Source organism: Pangasianodon hypophthalmus, chromosome 3 (genome assembly GCF_027358585.1).
Source record: "Pangasianodon hypophthalmus isolate fPanHyp1 chromosome 3, fPanHyp1.pri, whole genome shotgun sequence".
Classification (NCBI taxonomy): Eukaryota; Metazoa; Chordata; class Actinopteri; order Siluriformes; family Pangasiidae; genus Pangasianodon; species Pangasianodon hypophthalmus.
This window is the reverse complement of record NC_069712.1, coordinates 11,578,384-11,603,841: the sequence shown is the minus strand read 5'-3', so window position 1 is coordinate 11,603,841 and position 25,458 is coordinate 11,578,384. Positions and strand designations below refer to the sequence as shown.

At 38.2% G+C, this 25,458-nt stretch overlaps 1 protein-coding gene across 1 annotated transcript in view; it reads right to left on the bottom strand.

The window, feature by feature from the left end:
* Nucleotides 1-24,559, bottom strand: part of hs3st1l1 (heparan sulfate (glucosamine) 3-O-sulfotransferase 1-like1) — a 40,458-nt gene extending 15,899 nt beyond the window's left edge. The window contains exon 1 of the mRNA XM_053232923.1: nt 23,337-24,559. The gene's annotated coding sequence lies outside the window, so the exon portion shown is untranslated. The remainder of the gene's footprint in view (nt 1-23,336) is intronic.
* Nucleotides 24,560-25,458: the final 899 nt, after the last annotated feature.

The window sequence follows — 25,458 nt, the reverse complement described above, 5'->3', positions numbered from 1 at the left end:
AGTATTCTATGTAAAAGCTTAATGTCGTCTAGGCTGGGAATTGTGTGCTCTGCTTACATCAGTGTTATCAGACAGAAAATAACGAGGATTCTCAGTCTCAGGCTAATTATCCTCGGTTGCTAAAATTAGCTGAAAAGTTTGTCATATACATTCACCAACCACTTTATTAGGAACATCATACTAATACTGGGTAGGACCTCTAGGCTGCTCTCAGAACAGCCTCAATTCTTTGTTGCATGGATTTCACACAATTTTGAAAACATTCCTTTGAGATTCTGAACCATGTTGACATGATCATCACAAAATTGCTGCAGATTTGTTAGCTGCAGACTCATGCTGTGACTCTTCCATTCTACCACATCCCAAAGGTGTTCTACTGGATTCAGATATGGTGACTGGGGAATCGACTGAAAAACACTGAACTCACGGTCATGTTCATGGAACCAGTTAGAGATGACTTATCATGCTAGAAGTAGCTCTTATATAAGATGGGTAAACTGTTGCCAGAAAGGGGTGCACATGGTCAGCAACAATACTCAGATAGGCTCTGGCATTCAAACAAACAAGCTGGTATTAAGTGACAAAATGTGCTTCAAGAAAACATTCCCCACACTATTACATCACCCCCACCAGTCTGAACTGTCGGCACAATTCAGGCTGGATCCCTGTTGTTGACCAAACCCTACCATCTGCCTGTTGCAAAAGAAGATGGGATTCTTCTTCATTTATTTTTTCCAGTCTTCAACTGTCCAGTTTTGGGTGAGCCTGTGCTCACTGTAGACTCAGATTACTGTTCTCAGAAGGCTAAAAGGAGAGGAAACCTGATGTGATCTGCTGTTTTAAACCATTTGCCTCAAGCCTCGATGTGCTGTGCATTCTGAGATGCTTTTCTGCTCACCATGGTTGTAAAGATTGTTTTCTTGAGTTACTGTAGCTTTCCTGTCAGTCTGTACCAGTCTGAAAATTTTCCTCTGACCTCTCTCTTCAACTAGGTGATTGTTAGCATCAGCAGAACTGGATGGAACTGGCACTCATTGTGTGTGTTTCACACCATTCTGTGTAAACTGTTGTGTGAGAAAATCCCAGGAGATCAATAGTTTCTAAAATATTCAAACCAGGCCATCTGACACTAACAACCATGTCATGGTCGAGGTCACTGAGATCACATTTACTCCCATTCTCATGTCTGATGTGAACATTACCTGAAGCTGTATCTGCATGAGGCTATGCACTGTGCTGCTGCCACATGATTGGCTGACTGGAAATTGCATGAAAGTTCCTAATAAAGTGGCCAGTGAGTGTATGTTTCATTTCAGCAATTCAAACTGACAAATGCAGCTATTCAATTCAATGAAACAGCTTGATTGAGCATACATGAGTACTTCAAAATGTGCTGCACAGTTCTAGACATCATCCACAATCTATACAATATTTGATTTGGGGGATGATATTTTGTTAATGCCATTTGATGGTTCATTGCTTTTTTCTGCTTGTTCCAAGATGTATGTGGTAAATCAATTTTAGGATTCTATTAAATTAATAATACAGCAACAATATACAGTATAAAATTGTCCTCTGATGACAATGATCTGTGAATTAAATTAATTCAGTCTCATTTTGACTCCAGAAAAAAAAAAAAAAACTTAATCCAAGCATCACAGTGCAAGAATTGTAAATCCTATCACAGGTTTTAAAATCAAATCTTCTAGACACAACAAGAGCTTAGCTCCCTGTTCCTTTCATATATCACACTCGTTTCAGTATCTGCATGAATAAGTCATGCCATCTTTACCCCTTCCAGCAGTGCAAACCACATTCATGGCCCTGTAAAAGTGACTGAAGTTTTTATGGGAGATAAGAGCAATAGAGGTTGCCTTCCCAGTATAACACATTTTATTACCCATTGTTCTCCTCTGGACACTTTATGATGAACACACGCTGCAGTCGAATAGCTAATTAGAGAAGCAAAGGAGCCTGCATTGTTTGAATGACAGGCAATCTAAAAACAAAGATATATGCAAGCTTCTGTTTAGCCTATTCTTTAATTCCAGTGTCTAGGGGTCACTTTGGGACATGTTAGGTTTTAACATGCAGCTCTAAACATTGCAGCTGTGTTAAGAATGCTTTGAGTAAAAAGAAGCTGTATTTGATTTCAACTCTCGATCTGAAAATGTGTTCGACAAAGCTGCAGGAGGAGGACGAGGAGACGGAGCGGAAACCTGAGACACCGTATTGATCTGTGAGGGCTTTACCAATCATTTCCTGTCAGTCCAGCAATCGATCCTCTTAGTCTTGGGTTCAATCTTGACCGCTGAACCTCAAACAAAAGATACATAAATCAAACACCACAACCAGTACCTTGTGCTCCGAACACATCAAGATCAATGGTAAGGGGCAGAAGAGATATTATAAAAATAGAAATTTGTCTATTCCCTATGATAAATTCTGGTTCCTGTACTGTTTCTGTAGTTGTTTTAGAACCCGGAGATATTAGTTTTAAATGGTGAGCTTAATCTCGTTTATGCTGACAGATAATGTCACTTTACATTGTGAAAACTAGACATTATTGCTATTTATACTGTATATACCCGCCCCTGCTTTTATTCTCTGCACCCTCTCTCTCCTGCCCACTTCTTTTCCTAACAACCATATCATTATTTTGCATCTTTCCCTGCTCTGTCCTTCCTGTTTCCTCAGTGATGATACACATATAATTAAGCTTTCCTAGTGCATAATGCATCAGACAGCATAATGTAGCTAAACAAATACCACTTTTAACTTAAACCATTCTCAAACTGTTAAATCAGTAGAGTTCAAACTTCTTTTGAAACAAATTGTTTCCCTTAATTTGTTCTTTTCTTTTTCTTATCTTCCCATACGAGAATGGCCCAATCTTGTTTCTTGGTTAAGGCATTATTTCATTACAGCTCCTGCATCAGCCACAATTAGTGGTAGCCGTGCAGGCCAGAATGTTTGCACCTCTGAGAGGAGAGATGAGCCACAGAGGAAGATTACATTTCAAATTATTGTGCCTATATTATATTTTTGCAAGCAAAATTCTTCATTCCAGGCTTTCTAAAGGTCCTCCACATGCACTTCCACTCGTCTCTCCTTCTACCTCTTGGACTGAAAGGTGAGAGTGAAGATGTTTCCTCAGAGATCCATGAAATAGGATCTGCTTCTGGACAGTTAATTGGCTCCAATGTAAGAAGCCAATTCAGTTCAACTTTTAATTAACTATGCCGTTTGTAAAAGCCTCAACGATAATGGGATCCCAACTCTGGACAGTTGGTGTGTGTGTGTGTGTGTGTGTGTGTGTGTGTGTGAGAGAGAGAGAGAGAGAGAGAGAGAGATAGAAAGAGACAAAAAGGCTGACACAATTAATTACTCATTTCGCTTGATTGTATAATTTAGACTTTAAAATTAATTTAAATCCAAATACTGCAATCTTAGTAACTCTACTTTGGTAAATTAGCTGTGGCAATTACTTTAAGAGGCCAGACATCCTTGTGTGATTGTCAGAGAGAAGACAAATGTGGGGAGTGGAGGATTTGAATCAGGCATCTAGAGCATAGTGTACTGTTATACATGCATATACCAGTATCACCAACATGCTAGAACAGGACTTTCAAATTAATACTTATACTATAATCCATAGATCTTGTTCCAGTGATATTCCATATATGTTTGGGAAAAATATATGGTGAACCGTTCTGAATTATTTGGATTTCTGCATTGTTTTTGAAATTTTATCTGTCGTATTTTCTTGGTAATAAGGTGCTCCGGAGTTTAAGGGTGCCATCATGCTATCCTATCAAGGTGCTTCATTTACCTTGAATGTTTTAAGTAAAAAGAAAAATTAACTTTTTTGACAGATGTGAACACTCCACCTGTATACAAACAACTGAATTTTGGTCCTCACACCAAAATGACATGAAAGAGACTAAGCTCTTGTATAAGCACAGAAAGGTTTCAATATAATATAAAGATAATGTCATAAACAAACTAGGTCAATATATACACTGCTTTATTGCACAAGTATAATTAATATGTGACATTTTTATTTCCCATCTTCATATGGATAGCACAGCCTGGCCTCAAGACTCCAGGGTCACCAGCTCGATCCTGAGCTCGGGTTACCATCTGTACGGAGTTTTGCATGTTCTCTCATGTCAACATGGGTTTCCTCCGAGCTCTCTAGAGGAAGAAAAAAATCCTATGCACTGCAGCTTTAAAATATATATGAGCCTAGAAATATGCTCTTTATGTCAGCTTATTTTTCTTTTGCACTCATTCACAAAATGCAGCACTTTTAAACAACTAGTTTAAGGTTCATTATGAAACTCCAGGATTAAGCCCAGGATAAATAAGAGTAGGGAGCTGTGCTCAGTTCAGATCAGATGCTGGCATGCCTACCATATAAAATATTCTCTTAACTGTGACAGAGCCTAAAAAAGTCCACGGGACCTCATAAAAAAGTTGCTGATGTTGTTGAGACTGGAAAGGGAAAAATATTCTGTAAAAATCCTACAGGAAGGCTTTCTTAAGACCCGCATTTCCTTCATTCATAGCCAGATAGACGGTTTAAAAATGGAAAAAATTCCCCACCCTGGCTTGTGTCCGTAGGAGGGGGTGTTGTACAATTATTAGCACAAGGGCAGATGATACAAAGAACCCTAAAGAGACAGCTAAAGCTCTGTCTATACTCGTGAGTTCACTATAAGAATGTTGTCAATTGCAAGTTTTACAATGCATTACTTATGCAACTCTGTGAAACAATACTTGAACCAATGTTTGGAGAAAACACACTATCATCTAGTCTACCTGTATCAAACCTCTCAGCTGTGAAGCATGGTGGAGGGGGTATAATTCAGTGGGACAGTTTGGCTGCCTCAGGATTTGGGCAGCCTGCAATAATTAAGAGAACAAGAAATTTCAAGCTGTATCAGAACGCATCCAAAAATCAGGGGCAACAACAAAGTAACTCAAGAAACTCAACTTTTTCATTGTTTAAATATTTATTTTTGGTAAAATTCTGACTATTCTCAACTAAAACTGATCGGTCTAAAACAGGCAATTTAACTAAGCCGTCCAAGAGAAAGAGTGTAAAATGAAAGCACAAGAGTGATCTGTAGTGACATTTAAATGCAATAAGGGAGCTAACACTAATAATACGAGTACACATATTTCAATTACCTTGATAGTTTAATTCACTGTTTAATGTGTGTGTCTGTGTTTTCTAAACTACCTTCATTAATTATCAAAATAATGTCTTAGATCGCTTTGCATTTTATTGCTTTGCATTTTAATTACTTTTTAATTTAGCTATTAAAAAAAGAAGTACAAATAACATCAAATGATTCCCATCACAAATATTTATTCCCATCACAGATATAAATATTTAACCTAATAGCACATAGTCAAGTACGAAGGACAACTCAAAATGCTAGAACAATTTCATTTGCATACTTTAAAATGCTGACATTTATGCCATTTACTTTTTATCTTCTGGAAAATAGCCTTTTATGCTCTTACTCTCCCCTTCCCTGCTATTCATAGCCATGACCTTTTCATTATACAGCTATTAAATTCAAGCTTTTCCCCTAATCTTGTTTGTTGGTGTGGATGAGTGATTCCGTCTAAGGTGAAAATCAGGTGTACTTTTGAGACAGACCAGTATTTAGAGACCACAACCTCAACCTAATGAATCACATGCAATGACTTACATTTCATTTTTTCCCCATCTACTCTTCAGCTCAGCTTCTTAGTAAATTGGATTCATTTAACTAACTGCAACCCCCCACCCTGCAATGCTAAAGGCAAAGCAGGACTCTAGAAATAGTAAGACCAAAAACAACTCCTATAACAAGTTGTTAGTTATATACAAATGAACAGTTCTTATGTTGCTCTCTCAACAGTTATGAGTTCCAGGTCCATTACCCATTTCAGTTTTTTTTTTTTTTTTGGATCAAGAATCCAAAATGTCAGCAGCCTTTATTTTCTCCATTTCAAAAAATTCTATACACACCAGAGAGAATTCTGAAACACCCAAAATCAATTGTGTTGAAATCAAAGGTTGTGAGAAATTCAAGGTTAAAGGTGTTGATAAAAAAAGAAAACAGATTTCCCCCACTATTCATCATGACTTCCCATACTCCAACCTACATAATTTATTTCTCCCTTGTCTAGCAGAGATGATGTAGGCTGCTGCTGAAGCAAGAATTGCATTTAAGAATACAAAACACTCCAGCAAACTTATTTTTAAATTCTTGACAATCCTTGATAAATTTGGTAATGATAGTAGATTAGTCTTAGTCATGTGCAGGCTTGAGGCAGAAAAACACTGTAGCTCAGATGACTCATGCAGGTCTGCCAGGAGCAGCCTAGCTGTCTACAGCTCTGACCACAAACACACAGAGCCTGGGATTGCCTCAGCTTTGCCTAGTGCTCAGTGTGTTCTCATAGTAAGAGTGAATTGATTTCTGCACACTGATGCCTTTTTTCAACAAAGTGAAAAATCATTTCATATTAATGGGAACAGGAACAAGTGAAAGTCACACTACTGGCATAGTTCCACTAACAGATCTGTGAACAGATAACAGCATTAAATAGTATTAGCATTAGTAGTAATTGTACCAGTAATAGTATTAATACTAATACTACTACTAATAAAAATTAAACATACAGTACACAACCAAAGTGAGTACACCCCTTTGCAATATCACTTAAATGTCAAATGATTCAAAATTGTAATTGCATTACTTCTAAGTTGAACAGTAGGGCATTTGCTCTTATGTAAAATTAAAAAGTAACAGTTTAGATTTACTATATTAAAAATACAGGCCTCGCAGTAGGAATCTTTTTTTTTTTTTCCAATACACTGTACATCCACCTTTATTTTTGATGACAGACTTTATCCTCCTCCGCATGGAGATACCAGTGCTGTACAAATTTCTGGAGAGATGTTCTGCCATTCTTCAGAGACAATTTTTTTGGCTTCTCTTTGCTGGAGGGGTTGCGTTGCTCTACCTTTCTCTTTAAAATACCCCAAAGGTGTTCTGTTGCTTTCAAGTAAGGTGACATACTCAGCCAGGTCACTTTTTTCTTCTTTAGAAACTCCTGCATGATTTTGGCAATGTGCTTTGGATCGTTATCATGCTGGAATATTCCTCTTCTGCCAAGCTTCTGGAGACTGAGAGTCGTGTTGTCAGCCAGTATTTTGGTATATCCACAGGCATTCATGGTGCCATCTATAAATGTCTTCTCCCCAATCATCACACTCCCACCTCCGTGCTTCACTGTCGGGACTATACATTCTCTGTGGTAGTCCTGGCCAGGTTCACACCAAACATGCTGGACCCCAAGTGAGCTAACAAATTTATTTTGGTCCCACCTGACCAAAGAATGTGCTCCCAATATGCATCAGGCTTCTTTTCATGTTCTTTAGCAAAGTTTAATCTTGCAGTTTTGTGCAGAAGAACAAGCAAAGTTTTTTTTCTTAGACGCCATCCATAGAGGCTGACGTTATGCAATGTCCTTCGCGCTGTCTGAGCTGTCAGAGAAACTCCAATTTCCATTGATAACCCCTGTGCCAAGTCTGAAGTACTTGCCTGTCTGTTTTTCAGAGCTAGATTGTGCAAGTAGCGCACTGTCCGTGGCATCATTTTAGGAGGGTGGCCACTGCAGCTCTGATTAGTGGTTCTGTGGCTCTTTCTATACCTCCTGATTACTGCTGCAACTGTGTTTCGACTGATTTTTAGTTGGTCACCAATCTTCCTGTATCCTTTTCCATCTTTGTGAAGTCTCACAATCATATTTTTCAGTTCCTCTGGCAACTCTTTTTCATGTGGAGCCATGATGCAGACATGCTGATAGACACAGCCCAAAGATCCAAAATTGACAATGTTCTGGTGTTCACAGTTCATTTTATAACCATGTCCATGCAATTAGGCTAATTCCAAATCATAGCTGTACTCAATTTTGTTTCAGTGATCACAGGTTTCTAACTTGTGTGTCAGTGATCACAGGTGTATTCACTTTTGCTGCATTGAGTTTCTGCTTTGGGGCCTGTATTTTCAATCTAGTCTTTCTAAAGTATTTGTTTTTGATTGTTCATAAGAGAAAATACTCTACTTGTCAACTTGGAAATAATGCAATTGTTGAGAGGTGATACAATTTTGAATCATTTGACATGTAAGTGATATTGCACAGGGGTTTACTCACTTCTGTTGTATACTGCAAACCTTATGTATTGTATATAGCACCTTTCATATATATTGCAGCTCACAGTGCTTTTGCAAAGTAAAAAATTGAGAAAGAAAAAAAGATAATCAAAAATAAAAGAAGAAAGTAGAAAATGACACTAAATAAAAAAAAAAATATATATATATATATATATATATATATATATATATATATATATATAAATAAAATAAAAGAAGTGTGCAAATATATGGCAAATAACATCTAATGCCACCCCTTATTTCCTTATTTTCTCCTCAGTTCGGTCACTTGCCAATACCCACCCACCAGCCAGCTCTCCTCTATCAAAGGACATTAACCATACAGGTAGAGTGAAGGCTAACACATGCCTCCTATGAATTTTTCCAAACTGCTGCTCATTTGTCACAGAGCAGTGTAACACATAGAGGATAGCACTATGTACCCTCTTCCACATACATGAGCTCCTGACTGGCTAGTGTCGCTAGGATTCAAACTCACAATCTCGTGTCCACAGGACAAATGACATGATTTATTTATTTTTTTAAATCAGTGACCGATCATATGTCTTCATCTGCTTTGTCAATACGAGTTTCTTTTGTTCAACAAGAATTATAAACACTTGCATTTTTTTATGTAACAGTTTTATGCACAGTGAAACATGGATTATAAACACAATCTTTAAACCACGGATTGATAAATAAAGTAAGAAGTAGAAGTTTTTTTAAAGTAGCTCTTCTTAGTTTATCAAAAATGATCCAATATCAACCCCAAGGGAAGCAAACAGATATCTCCATGATATCCCTAGTCTCCTGACTGCAGACCAAAGCACACTGGAATTAAATTGCATTCAAGCCTCATATTTTCCCAGTAACTGTTCTGAAATGAAAAGCATGAGATTGGAAGTGAAACTGAACAGCTGTGTGAAGGACTTACAGTAAGCTACAGAATGAGCCATCTGTGGTCCTGGGTCACAGTGTACTAATGTGAGATGAGGTCAAGCAGTGCAGCATCCAGCCTGTACATCATCGAAGCCACACAAGCAGCTTATTTCACTTTTTCAGTCTCAGTGCAGTAGCTATATTGCTCAATTATGGAAAACATGTAGGTGAGGTTTGCGCAACTGCAAAGCTTAACTTGATTAAAACTCAAGGCAGCCTCTGAAGTTTCAAATAACTTCACATTAGAATCACACACACTTACAAAAGAGGTTCCTCAGATGTTCTATGGATGGTTACTGGTTAATAAAGGCATTCTATGTGGAATGTTTTTTTAAGAGCAGATGCTGAGTCTTGCCAACTTGACCTCTAATGGCATGCTGAAATAGAAAAATATTACCTGCTGTTTAAAGAGAAGCGATATGTGCAATATGGCGCACCAAATGTAAAAAATTAATACTCTTTTCTATGTCTTTAATTAATTAATTAATTAATGTCTTTTCTGACATTTTCTGAACACTTGAGACCATTCTGATACATTTAGACATTGATTCATATAAAATAACAGTTTTAAGTTTCAGTGTACATTTTAATTTTAATCTAAATGCTGAAAATATAAATCTAAATGTTAACTGTAAATATATCATTTAATAGTTTTGTCATTAATATTGCAATACTGGCTTTGGTAATATATATCTTGCAAAATACTGTAATAAGCAAATGAGCACATTGACAAAACATAATTTTTTATATATGATGTTCAGTGGTAATTGCACTGATCTCTGAGGTTCCAGACAAGTTTTGTGGGTGTTTTAACAAATAATGTTATTTGTGTGCTCCAAAAAATGCTATTAATTTTGGTCAAATGACTTCAGGTTAATCTAAACCATGATGTACCACAGGTTCACATATTTCATTATTATAATTGCAATGGATGTGCAGCAATAATAAGGATTTGTGCTCTTTTTAATCCATAACATGCAACCCTAGCTGAAAGCCAGTCAAATAAATTAAAATATTTAAGAGTATGGACTGGAAGAGTATGGATGAAACTTTAGTAGAATATACATATACACAGAGTTCATAAAATAATAAATCTGAAATATCGATTATGGTTACTATCTGAAAATACAGTTAGATGAGTACTTGAAGTACTTGAAGCATGTACAGCATTCAAACACCCCTGAAAAGCAAGCAGTACTGCTGGGAACATGTCACAGTGAGGCTTCTTCTCGAAGTAGAACCACCTCACTGAATGAGACCAGCTGGCAAACATCTGCATCCACTCTTCCTCCATCTCTACAGAACTGGCAAGCAGCTCTTATACCATGAAAACAAGCCTCATCAAACAGTCCAAGAGCTCCGGTTCAGCTGTAGGCTCTCTACACTCTACACTATAGCTAAGGGTTACTGCTAAACATGGCTCTAGCTGCTATTAGCAGGCTGCAATCTATCAGATTACACTAATCAACACCCAGACAGCACATGTCAATGCTTTTCCTTGGTCACACATTATAGAGACAGATGTGAAAGTGCTGTACTGCCATTATAACGAGCTCTGCTATGTATTGGAACATAGAATGTGACAACCTGTGAAACAAAGTGCTAAGATTTTAGTGCCAAGACATCTCCCAGCATAAAACAGGCCATTTTTCATTGCGTTTAATGATTGCCACATGAACTGCAGCTTAAGAAAAGCAAGAATCGTTTGATTTTGTAGGCTGTTTAGGCCTACTGGTTAAAGCTTGGTGCATTGCATTAAACAAAATCTTTTCTGGTTGTACACTGAAAAAAATGGTCATGTCTGAATTATGATACTGAGCTTTCTTTTCATATACATTTATGAAAGATGTAAATATTTTCTTAACTTCAATAGTTCATATCTGAAATATTTTCCACAGTCACAAAATTCATTCACACTAGCATTATTTATTTAACCTGCATCAGGCTAGATGGAAATTAAGGCTGGTGTGTGCAAACTTAAAAACTAGCTGTAAAAATGTTGCTTCAGTGTGAAACCAACTCTTGAGGGTTTTGTGCATTTTCAGCAATTCTGAGCAAAGGAGGAAAGTTGCAGACATCAAACACCTGCCAATCAGCACACTAGCACAAAAATCCAATCCACAGCCAGGCTGTTATACACTTATATCCTGCAAGAGCAGTCAGTGTGGGTCCTTAACTATTTAGCAACAATAAGCCTCAAATTAGTGATTAACCTTTGTAATCCTGTGAGCATTCGGAGAATAGTGTACCCGCCTTCCACGCCTCTGTGAAAGATATGCATTATCATTGCAGGAAAATTGAGGGACTTGCCGGCAAATGAGCAAGCATTATCGGTGCTAAGCAGCTGCTATCATAATGAAGACGCATCTCTGGAATTGAGAGAGCTTTTAAATAATGATTCGGAGAGTGGGACTTTTCCAGAATTGCATGTTTTAATCAAATCCGTCTGCGTCTGGGTACACATGCGTCGCAATCCACCTTTCGCCTATGATTGAACCTGTTATCTCGCAAAACAGAGCAACATCTGGTGATGAGCATAAGCCATTGTTTATGATGTGGCGTTATAGGATAATCGGACATTAAATGAGTCATTTCTGTGCATTTAACTCCGACTGGGGAGCTGATGGTTTAATTTGCTGGGCAATGAATTTTAAGTGTGTGTTGTTTAAAATTCTGCTAGTGCAGTTGAAGTCACCACAAATTAAACAGATAGGAAGGTTCTGTCTCCTTGTCAGTAATAATATAACAAGCCAACAGCCATTTCCAAACATTTTCAAATTCTTAACAAACCAAAGTTTGCTTGAAAACAGCACTATGTATACTAGTATATAGCACTACAGGGAGTGGGTCTTTGAATAAAATGTATGCTGCAGAACATATATCCTGGTCAGGTTCACAGTTGATCCAGAGTGTACTGTGGAAACTCTGAGCATGAGGTAGGAATACACCCTGGTTGGGACACCAGTCCATCTCAGAGCACCATTCACACTCTCACTCCCACCTAGCATCAATTTAGCATAGCCAATTCTCCTACTCCTAAGGTTTTTGGAGGTGGGAGGAAACCAGAGAACATGTGAAACTCCACACAGACAGTAACACAAGCTCAAAAATCAAACTAGGAACCCTGAAGCTGTGAGGGGCCAAGGCTACTTGCTACACAAGCAGTCTCTCTATACAAAACAATTTCACTTCATTTACATGTTTTCCTTGCCTTGCTTGAGCAGTCTACGTCAGATCCACCAGGGATCAGAAAGCATTGAATTGCTAAAACGATTGAAATGCATGACTCCAATTACCCTCTATTCAGGAGATCATTATCCTAGAGGTTCACATCCTCTCTTCCTCAATGACCTTGACTATTCAAAAACACACCATATTTTGCATAAAGCAATGCAAAATACTACGTGCATGTAGATCAATACTGTTTTATGACATTCATAAAGCTCACATTATAGGAGATACACAAGCAACAAATATTTTGCCACAACTTGGCTGTCCAAAAAGTACTGACTCTGGTTCATCACTATGAAGCTGCTTCCATTTAAGAAAGTCAAAATTCCATCGTGCCGACTGAGAATCAGTCCGCAAGTGAAAAACGTAGAGAGATGCCAACTCTTCCTGTGGCTGTACAATACAGAGGTTCGCCCACAACGTCTCCTCATCTCTCTCTGGTATGATAAAATTACAGAAGAAGGCAAATCTCTCAGAGGGCATGTTTGAGTCTGATGAGAATCCTTGACGTAAAAACAACCTGGACAGGCAACGGCACTGATTCAGTAACTTTCATTTCAGAAAATACAAAAACTCTAGTGCAGGTTGGTCTTGTTTTTTTTTTTTATTGTTGTTGTTTGTTTTTATGTGTATATTAATGTATATTGTATTATGTACATTGACACAATGAACTGTAATGTCTTATAATTCGGAGACGTAACTAACAAAGCATAATGAGTTATGTTGTTATAGGAAAATGATGCGGCTTAACACAAAATATAGTGTTAGTATTTTCTTATAACAGCATGTTCTGAGGTGTTTTATTGCCCTTATACCACATCAATTTGCCAATGCTAACATTTTAATTTTTTTAATAGAATGACTTTTTATTCATTTGAAGTTAAATGTTAATTTATGAAACATCTGTAAACAAGTCAGTTCCTGTTATCACTTATGTTATAGCAGTTATGAACAGTCGTTCCCTCACCAGCCTCTATTTCCCCTCTCTTTTGAAGTTAATAAGACAAAAAATAAATTGCAGAAAGCTTAAAGGAACAGCGTTACCTCTGTCTCTTACAAAGTGCTGACACTGGCATGCTAAATAAAGGTGTCCTTAAGCATATACTTCTTCATATGTGAAGCATCTACCATTTAAGTCCCTGTGTAAGTTGTTATTATAGAAAGAACGACATATTCATCCTTGAGCTCATTAATGTAAACCTTGCAGCTGGAACTACTGTCAGAGCTGCTGTTATAGAAAATTAATCAACACCTTCTGACTAATTAGATTCAAAAATTCAACAACACTATAGTATAATACAGTGTAATACAGTTGCATGCTACTTAGTTGCAAAGCTTAAAGGTGAGAAGCTCCTGGGATATTGTAGCTACTTCAACTGACACTACTGCACAACACTGATATCACAACTGTATATCTAGCAAACGTCGAATGTCTCATTCCTCCATGGTTTTCAGATTTTCAGCTGATGAATAGTACATGCGAGTGTCTCAGATTTGGCAATGATGCTCGTGCTCAGCATTGTAATATGTGTGAAGAGAACAAAAACTGTGAAAGACAGAATAGAGCTCTGTTGTGTAACTAGGAAAAAGTGTCCCTATTCAATGTGATCTCAGTTTTAAAATAATAAAAACAGAAAACAAAGACACAGACCTGCTCTGCAGCACTCATGCATTAGATTATATTTGGTATCAAATCTCAATAGGGTGCCTCAGAATATCTTCTCAGTCCTATCAGCTTCTCACAAAACAGTCATCTCAATCTCATGGTTTGACTCTAATTTATAAATTGTTCCAAATTTTGAGCTTGTGAAGTGAAAGCTACCAATCAGCATTTGAGACAGGTTGGTTTTTGCTTTTGCTGCTTTATTAGTATACAAAAGGCTTGATCGGCATTTAATGAAGGCTTTCACCAGTTGCTATGACACCATTTGATATGCACAATGTGTGCGCATAAAAGCAGTCCAGGGCCACTTCCTCATCACCTCGTCAAGGTGCCAGACAAATGACTGCCCTCATTATCTTAATATCTCCTTGGAGTTTAAAAAAAGAGTGTTTGTGAATAGTCTCATTGCAATAGAATACATTTGAATTAAAATAAGTTCATGAATTATTTCACAAAAAAAATCTATTCTGAGGCCCTTAGAACAGAATATGGCATATTACCATAAACATGAAACTAGACATCAGTGATGTTTCAGGGGTAAAAAAAAAAAAAGCAACCAACAGCCTTCAGATGAAAAGCTGGTAAAAAATGAATGACAGAAAGAAGAATACATACACCCAAAATTCTGCCCCAGAGGAATAAAAGACAAAAGAGACACACACGGAAAGGCCTGCATGGAGACACAGAGTGTGAAATAAGACAGCAATCATCCTTGATAGGCTCTTTGGCTGAAACTTAAAGGAAACAAAACCCATGAATAAATAACTTGCCATTCATTAAGCAGAATGATAAATTTGCTTCATAATTTTCTGAAATGATGGCATGTGCTACCTCAGAATCCGTAATTGGGGAGAAAAAAAGCTGCTTTGAAATCTCTCAGATTAAGTGTCAGAAGGCTCCTCATCACTACACCATCACCACTCTTCTCCCTGCTCCTCGCAAACTCCTCAACTATCCCATTATTGCAAAATGACAGCAAACTGAACAGAACAGCCCATCATCCTGTTGCATGCACACACTGAACCTGATCAGAATTTATGGCTTTGTAATGAGTCTTCTTCCTTCTGCCAAGGCAAAGATGGGTACTACAGGTTTACTGCAGGCACTGCACAGAGAGAAAATCAATAGGAACTTTTTTTTTTTAATCTGCTACACAGTTAACCGCATAAGGTCAACTTTACTCTAGGATTAGGGAGACAATGCTTGAATAATGTAGTTGAGCAGGAATGTGCAAAATGTCTTCCCCTGCACTGTAAGTTACAGTGACTTGTCTATTAGATCTAGTAGATTGGCTTGTGTGACAAAAAATGAGGCTCTGGATGCTAACTTTATACACTTCACAGCATTAAAGAAGTTGGGGGGAGGTGGAGTAGCTTCAAAACACTAACGCTGGCGATGCTAATAAATGAGATCTCAGGAGACTTACCGAATTAGCTACGGGTTCTCGGTTAGAGCTCTAAGCTATTAAGGGCGCTGATGTCTACGTCTGGGCGATTTGTGAGATTGACAGAATAGAGGCAAAGCACTGGGGCTAATCTACTTACTCTCCTTAAAGGGCTAATCAGAAATTTGGTCAGTTTGATCCCATCAATCCAAATCTGAATTAATTTAATAGAAAGAGCTCATCAGAAATCTCTACAGGCATGAACAGTTCCAAATCTAGGCCAGTCTTTGGAGAACAAAAAAATCTGCTTAACTTTGTATGTAAGTATACAGTATTCATTCATTTTCAGAGGATACTGGGCCTATCCTGGGAAGACTGGGTCTGAGGTGGGAACATACCTTGAATGTAAGGTCAGTGTATGTAGGTATATTCGGTGATGGCTAGTCACGATAGTGAATGAGAAGGCAAAAAAAGATTCTACTACCCATCAGTAACTTGCCATTACTACTATGAAACCATTCGGGTTGAGCCTTGTAACATACATACACACATACACACAGGCACACACTCACTGAAAGACAGGTAGGCAACACTATTCATTATTGCTATTTTTTCTTAAAATCAATTGTTTCAATTCTGTAATCATGCCATGTCTCTTCTGAATAGTAAGCAGAGTGAACAGAATAAGCTGTCCATGCTGTTAGTCAGCACTTTCGGTCAAACCACACTATTTACAGTTCTGCCATCCCTTTGTGTAATTTGTACTCTGATTGGACAATGTGTGCTTAGTCTATTTACTTCTAGTTTCTCCTCCAAAGCCACTGTGAAAAATCAGTGATTGAGAAAAATCTGCTTTATTCTTGATTATTACACCTGATATTTCGCATATTCTCAGTCACTGCTTATGGCATGTTATGGATTTGTCAGTGAAACAGGCTTAAACATATTACCCCCAATGCACATCAATTTGCTTGTCAATGACCACTGTGTAAATATTCAGTCTGGGCTAAGAAAAAAAAAAAAAAAAAAAAAAAAAAAAAAATCAGCCCCGGCTTCTGTTTCATTCCATTCTGTGTATTTTTACTTAGGATCGTTGGTGGTGCTATTGTTCTTGGTTATGTTTTTTCCCTTGAAACAGAGAGAAGGATTAGCCCTTCTAGCATATATACACCAGGCAGCCCTAGGTATAGTATAACGTAAAGGACTACACCCCTCATGCTGCACATGACCAGTTATTTGCCAGTCTCACTCTTCTGCAGATCTGAAGTTAAAGTGCAAAGATCAAATGAGGGCAACGTGATAATTGTAGCCTCAGGTAGTCTGAGTCACTCACTGTGAGGAAAAATTACTTCAGCTGGTGTAAACGCCTATGACACATGACCACTTTAATCAAAGATTAGATACACAGCATGACTCTTAACCAGAGACTCGGTTCTGTATGTCTATATGTCCTTTCCATATATGTGCATATATACTTTACTAACACAGATGATGTGTTAATATCCAGACCAAATCCCAAATCCAAAATATTAAAATAAATATTAATCAGTGTAGTAGATTATTTTCCCTCAAAGCTCTGCTACAGCTGGGATTATACAGGATGTTCACATATAGTAGCACTCAACACAGTACCTTTTACAAGGAAGTCCTTATAACAAACGTCAGCTCTCCAGCAGGATTTACCATAACTGGCAGCAAATTGTAGTCAAAGAGCACTGAATCCACATTACACATACAGTACCTGTCAAATCTGCCTCAGATAAGCATCTCTCTCAACCTACCAAGCTGACACATCACTGACTTATCAGACTTTAAGATCCCTCAGCACATTCAGTGCAGTTTGAGGTCTATTGCCTAATGAGATTCATTGTTTCAAGTAAGCATTAGTCCAATACCCTGGACTTAATTTACCAAAAGCAGTGATAAGGCAGAGGATAAAACAACATTTATTTGCTCGAACTCTCAAAAGTTTTGTCATTTTCAACAAAATGATCTTTTCAGGCCATACACTGTTTTATGAGCTAGTTTACTCATGCTCATTTTAGAACATTACAATTACAGTACTAATGTGACATTAATGCATTTACATAGGAATACTTTTCATTTTTGGCTCATGCAGAGTTTCAGTTCTTATCGGTCTACTTGCTACAGACGACCCCTAATTCTCATCACCAGCAGGAGAATATTAATTAACTGTAGATATTACGGGCCGGAGATTGAATCTGGCACACATTAGAGCTGAACGTGTCAGAGCTTTCATGATAGTTTCTCAACAGCCTGAGGGGAAAATCGTCTACTACCCCACCAAAACACACACTTAAAAAAAAGAATAAATTTACATGTTTAAAAATTCCTCCATGTTCTTTTTTCTTTCTTTAATAACATAAAATATTAATATAATAGCTTCCCCATGTTTTCTCTAATTGAAGGCTGATTCAAGTTACTTGACAAAAGATTGTGTAATGATGCACTATGAATACAAATCTTTGTCTTCTGCAGTGCAAAACACCCATGAAGGAATGTTTTCCTTCACATAAAGCACTGTCTCTCTAAGCCCAGTGATGATGACGACATCAAGCTGCTGATGTCAGAGCAAGTTTGTAAGGAGAGAAAAATGTTCTCTCATGGCTTTAACATGCACAAAATTATTTACTTTGTAGTTTCATTCCTATATTACAGCACATTGTCTGCCCTTGGAAACAAGTGGTAAACCATAAACTGTGGTTCCCTTCCACCTTTTTCCACAAAAAATTCTGAATTCCTGTACTTTCCCATTTTTGTAAATAGGTGCCTTTAAATTCCATACTTCTCCAGACATGTCAAGAACCCTGGGTATGTAGAAAATATTACACACTGTAGCTTTCCATGCATTTAAAAATGTCTTCCACATAGAATCATAATGTGGACTTGAATTACTTTAAAGTTCAGACTGTACTAAACTTACACAAGTACAACAAGCTCTATTTAGAAGAAACACTCTAAGTGAGTTTTTTTTTTTTCATTAGAAGTTAGATTTTAAAGGGGTTCTACTTAGAAGCTCTTGTGAAAGGGAAATCCTCTGTTTTGGAGTTTTACATCAAACATTTAAGGTATTCCCTGAGAGACAATCTCTCGAATTCTATAATTGTTTCATGCATCATTTTCTAAAATGAACACCCAGTGAAACATTTTGTTGGGGTTTGATTAACTATAATTACATCATCAGTTTCAGTTTGAAGCCAAAATTCTGCCACCATGTGGACCAAATAGTCCACTGGCAATGGATAGAGGGCAAACAGGACATTAGAGTTCATATAAACTCCCTCAGAGACCTGATCATTTTTTGAAATTGGGCACATATGAGACAGTTACACCAAAGACAGTGTTTTGTGGTTCAAAAAGAGTTTTCATACCATTTAGAATGGCCAAAACACACCCAACCATATCTAATGCATGTGCAGGATTTCAATTTTGGGCCAAAACTGTCTAATCAAAATTGAGCTCTGGACACCAGAGGAGTTCATCAAAGTGGTTCCACAGCAGTATGCGAGCCACTACCTGAGCCCAAGCCTAATCACAGGTTAATAAAGTAAAAGAGTGTGTTTCTGCTACAGCATAGTCAGCAGCCAGTCTTGTGATCTTAGAAAACTCCACTTCTTTATTCACCCAAATAATTTACTTCCACAAGGCTACACTGTCTCTCTGTCTGAATCAATTAAACCCTGCATGGGTCGACCAGTGATGTGTGTTTTCACTGCGAATAAAGAATAAACAAACAGAGATGACCAAATTAACATAAAGTAGTCGGCTAGTACCAGCCCAGAATAAACATTAATCAGTACTTCTTTTACTGCAAGACATCAAGACCTGGGCTCTCATTTATCCCACTTATTTAATAGTGTGTTTATACAAATATGTGCAAAATTAAGGTAAAATTTATTGAAAGGGACATTTGCTTAGATTCGTGCTTACATTTACTCACAGCTTTCATACATACCCAAAGCATGTAGCAGTTAAAAATAAAAGCAAGATCTCTTGTTTGTTTTATCATAGATCTGGACTTGAATTATCTATGAAATATATTACTACTTTTCAATGAAATGTAATTAGTGTAAAATACAAACACATTTGTGGTTACACTCAAACAAACAGAGTCGGCATGGAAAGGATTTTGCTTTGATGGAGGATGTTGTGTGTTGTGCCGCTTTTTTTAGGGACCAGACTGAGTTAACCACTCCCATGTACTAATACATTTTTTAATTAATATTTCAGTCATGAGTCACATTTGTGAGCCAGGTTGGAAAGGGAAACAAGGCTCACAAATAAACACCAAGGTCCAAATTCTTCCAACATAGTGTTTTGGCTACAGGCACATTTCTGACAGATACTGAGAATAAGGAGAATATTTTCCAACCATCATCAAGTAGACTGTGCATGCAGTGTTGGATGTCACAATTAGCTTGACCTATCCAATTCCCCTATAACAATGTGCAACAGACAGGACTTTCAAGCAATTGCTAGTTTTCCATACAGTAACAGATTGACTATGTTCTTGTTAAAGTTACCAGAAAAATGAATTCAACTTTATTAATCTCAATTTCATAAACGTTCAGCAAGCGCGCAACATGCATTTGCTAATATTCAATATTTAAAATGAAAAATGCACAAAAAAATAAAAACAGCATTGCTTAATACCTCACCACTTCAAAATCAAAATCAAAATCTATGCTTTAGTATAAATTTCTTTTGTTAGTGCCTTTTTCGTTGGCACTTACACAAATGTACGGGGATGCAGGGTAGCTCCAGGGTTCCAGGTTGGATCCTGAGCTCGGGTTACTGTCTGCGTGGAGTTTAAAATGTTCTCCTTGTGCCTGTGTGGGTTCTTCTGGTTCTCTGGTTTCCTACCACCTCCTAAAGCATTCCAGTAGGTGGACTGGCTATGCTAAATTGTCCCAAAATGTAAATGAGCGTGTGAATGTATGAATGTGTGTGTGTGTGTGTGTGTGTGTGTGTGTGTGTGTGTGTGTGGGCTAGACTCTGGAGCCACTGTGATGCTGACCAGAATAAAGTGCTAAAGCTTAATAACAACAAAACAAAATATTACAGTTCTTTTTTTTTTTAAGCTATCATTTGAAACTATGTCTATATATACAACATATGGTTAATTGTAGGAGTGTGTGTATTTAAATGAGCAGTGACATGCACACACAGGGCAGCTACAAATTTATGCTTCATTACTTATATTTGTGTGTTTATGCACAAGAAGCAAATTAGGTCTATGCAATGGTGATACATGGTTTTCTTTAAAAAAAAACTGACCTTTTTAACCTTTATGATTAATAAATATCACATATGTATAGAATTGATGAGAATTTCAGACTTCTTTTATATCACAACAGTTCTTCTTGTCCTTTATTCCCCATGATAAGCAAACCATAAAGGAAAAGAGAATACACTACCTGGGCTGTATCTCAAACGATGCTTTAGTTAAAACCATTTTTGTTGAAGCCTCAACTGAGAGAACTGAAAATTAATTTCCTGCCATAAAGAACCTTCTGTATGATTTAAACATTTACGGCAGGAAATAATTCTTTAGTTCATTGTGAAACCACCAAAAGTGGTTAAAGAATCATGCACCAAAGGGCTCTTTAAGGAACCCAAAAATAATTCTTCCATCCAATCGCTCTAAAGAACCTTTTCTGGCACCTTTATTTTTAAGAGTATATGAACAAACTCCCCACCAGAGTTATGGCTATAGTCAAGAGGATTTATTAAAACCAGTTTTATTGCTCCTGGTAGTAAAGTCTTAGCATTTCACTGAACACATGAGGTGGTTAGCGATATGTGCTATCACCATGCAAAACAAATTAATTAAAATAAATGACATGCTATAAACACAAAATACTCCTGTTTGGAAAACAGCCGTTAATGTTTTCTTTGATTCACAGCAAAATGAGTAAGTAAAAAATAAAAACACACCACCTACACACATCTTTCTAATTAAATGTGAATCACTAAGCCTATGGCAAAAAAGTTTCAACTCTGAACAGATCAGCTGCTCTGAAGTGGCCAGCTTAACTCGAGCTGGCATCAGGTCCTACACGACTACAGCAGCTCTGCATTGGCAAGCTACACTGAGGAGATGGATATACTGCTTCTTTTTCAAATAGCTAATCTTGAACTCTTTGTCCAAGTTAAATTCTTTTAGCTGATTTACACCTACAGCAAGCTAATCTACTTAGCTAGGACAAAAAGCTCTGACCTCACTGAAAGGAGCTCCAAATGGATATTGACGCGATGACAGATTGGCTTTAGTCACAGTAATGCATTGGCAAGCGCTAAAGGACTGGGTCAGCACAGGTGTGTGGATCCCTCGAGCCTCATGTAATCTGGCCTGCCTGGATCTATTCACCTACAATGCTAGAGACCTCAAGACAACATTGGCCAACTGTGGAGTCCAGGACTGTTTGCTGATTTCGTTTCCCGCCATACCTGATTTAACCATTGAGTTAGTGCCCAGACTGAGATGTGTTTTAACAGGGAAATCACAGATTTACTGGACTCTGGACCTTCAACACTTAAGTAGCTTAGACTCACTGAACCATAAGCCTGGATCCTTCCGTATCACCCACAGCACACAGCGCTGTTTCAATTACACGCTCATTAACTCGTGCACTGCTAATAAGGAGAATCAGGCAGGATGCCCCTCTAACAGAGCTTAACAGGCACTTGAAACCAAGGAAAGTCAAGAGTGTAGCATCAACAGGATGTGGGACCAAGTGCTCCAATCTAGGATTAGTGCTTTTTAGGCACAAGGACTAAAGAAAACATTCAATGATTAGTATTCAGTTCTAAGACATGGGTGTATTCCTACCTAGCAAACACAACACTACAAAAAAGCCAGCTTAAAAAAAGCAAAATAACAACCCTAAAATTACAATAGCCTACCTGTCTATTTACATTCTACTATAGATTGGGGGGGGGGGGGGGGGGGGGGGGAATTGACATCATAACCAGGGGTTAAATTGAGGGGGAGTGCACCTAGGTTTGGTTTTTGTGAACGATAAGCAGACCTGAGCTCCAGTATTTTAAAGATTGAAGTATAAATCAGAGAATGACACAAATGCAGGTCATGCAGATTTGCACTGTTTCATAAAGAGGCAACTGTGTACACACAGTATATCTGATCATTAAAGCAATTATATGTTTATTTTGCTAGTTTAAGGGTTTGGATCGTTGCCAGGAAAGGATCTGAATATCATTTTTGTTGCCAAAACAGACACATAAGGAATGCTGAAAACTGAAAAGCCTGTCTAATTACATGCCATTTTCTTACTATTAGGTTGGAATAGCAATAACAGATAAATAGAAGCACCATAAAATTAAACAGTACTGTTCCCTGTACACTGTGCATTGTTGACACCCATGGAAGCAGAACTTCCCCACCTCCTAAATCCCAGTTTTAGTCCTGATAGGAAGTATTGCAGCCTCTCGCCCATAAACCTATTAATACCAGACTCACTGATAGTGGAAATCCCACGCAATGCACTTTAACTGAAAGAATTTCGATAGCGCCCCGAGCACAGGTTTATTGCCTACAAATCCCTTTGGATTATCCGCGCAATCCCAGGGAAAGTTTGCCAATTCTATTACACGTTTGTCAATTCTAATCCGGAGTGAAACCATGTTGCCATTTAAGACGGACAATATAAACACCACTGACAGTTATACCCTCCAGAAAAAACACTAAAAACAAAATAAGCTGCACCTATTAATAATGCACTGTAATGTGAAGGTGTGATTTACTACATACAGGTTACAAACAAACAAACAAACAAACAAAAAAAGACAAACGCGAAACGCACAAACGCACCTCCTAACACCTCCAGAGACTCACACACGCACACACACTCATTACCTTGCATGCACTCGGCGCTGGGAGCCGGAATCATCGCTGCACCTTCAGCAGAGGCGTGTAGCAGGAGCGCCCTGAGTCCCGCTCTGAGAACCGCAGGAGAACACCGCGCGCGCTCTCAGCTCTGCTTCCCCCGGAATGTGAAGGAGAAGTGCGGCGGCGTCGGCATCTGTTTCTCTCAGTCTCATCACTTATTCAGACTGTGTGAATGAATGCACGCACGGGCGGGAGGAAACGGAGCGCTGTGGGGGTCTCTCTCCCCCTCTCTCTCTCTCTCTCTGTGCACCCCTCAGAGTGCTCGCTTGGACACGCTTCCCGCTGTGCAGTGCGCGGAAGTGTGCGCTGCTGTGCGCGCGCTGAACTGCGCGTCTGGCAGAGGGCGCGCGGAAACGGCGCGAGAGGAGGAGGCACGTCAGGTGATCAGATAACGCGGGAATCGTGCTCGAGGTAGGAGTGAGCATCAGACTGTCAGTGAGGTCCAGACCAAGTGAAAAGAAGGGAAATGGCACTTTTGCACGGTCATCACAAAACGGGTTGTGAAAAGCACTTAAAAAAAAGAAAGAGCCATTTAAACCCTGATTATTAATGGCACCAAATGATGGACAGATTGCTTCCAAGATCTTCTGTGGTATTAGAACTCAGAATGGAAAAAAAATTAGGGCCTGTTTACTACAGCTATAATGGAAGTGTTGGGTAGGCTCGGTTTATGACTCAGTGTAAATGCTATTATGAGCCTAATGTAAGGTAAAAAGAATGGGAAAAAAATTAATTGCAAATAATTTGATAACTTTTCCATTCTGATGTGAGTCACAGACCTAAAGGGCTATTTCTGTTTTGAAATAGTGCATCTCTCAATATTGTTTACATTCATCAGTACATAGATAGTAACTTGTCACTCAGGTTTCTCTAACTAATATTCCTATATTTATATAAGGTATTTATATGAGTCATATATAAAATAAGTCTTTTTCTTACCTTCATAGCTGTGGAAGTATGAAACAGGTATGTTACAGACTGTAAAATACTGGCACTGTGAGTGTAGTGAATGAAAAGGAAACACAGGAGCCGTATGAAGAAGAATGCTGGAGTGTTTCTGCAAGGAGTTCCCTCGGGCAGGGACTAAGAATACCATCGAGCTAAAACCCTATTGGAGGAGGTTATTACAACCTGAAAGAAAACACACAAGAAATGGATTTTTTTTTTTTGTTCGTACAAGTGATAATTTAAGTGCTGGGTGAACAGATAGGTCTTTAGTCTTCATTTGAAGCCAGCCAGTGACTCAGCTGTTTGGACAGCCGGTGGAAGTAGTAGAGCCATTTTTTCATCTTGTTAATCATACTAACACCTAACACCTCTATTCACAAGTGAAAATGTCCAAAAAAAAAAAAAACAGACACGAACATGACCAGCAGAAAACAAATAGGCCGATGTTGAGTTCCTGTCAGACCCCCGGCAAGAGACGACCAGGTTGCTAGTACTACCAGTAAACTGTCCTCCGAAGGACAAATCTGACACTGTACCATTTGTAAAAGCTTGGCTGAGACAGAGACATTATCTATCCACTTCCTGGAAGCTGGGAAGGCAGTTACAGAAGACAGAGGAGACAATTATGGTCAGTACTTTTTTAAAAGGTAAGACTGTCTTTATTTTCATAAACAGTTGCATGTCTTGTTTACCTTCCTTTAGTCTTATTATTTTAAGAAATTCTAATAGTAGAAATGAATTGCAAAAAAACAACCAACAAAAAGTCATACTTCAACATGACTGATACAAATGTAACTATAGTAACTATGCATTAGAAATAAAAGACCATATGCATAAATATATGAAAATAGCATCAGCATTGTATGCAATGGACAAGTATTCACTCATTCATCTTCATTAAGTGCTATCTTGGTCAGGGTTATGGTGGTATACACCCTGGATAGCACCTTTGCAGGGCACCATGCAAACACACATTCACACCTAGTTCACACTAATTCACCAGCAGCATGTCTTTGGTGGGTGAGAAGAAAGCACAGAACCAAGAGAGAACAAACAGTAACCCAAGCTCAGGCTCGACCCAGGGACCCCGGAGCGGTGAGGCAGCAGCGTTACCTGCTGAGCCACTGTGCCTTCCTGTACG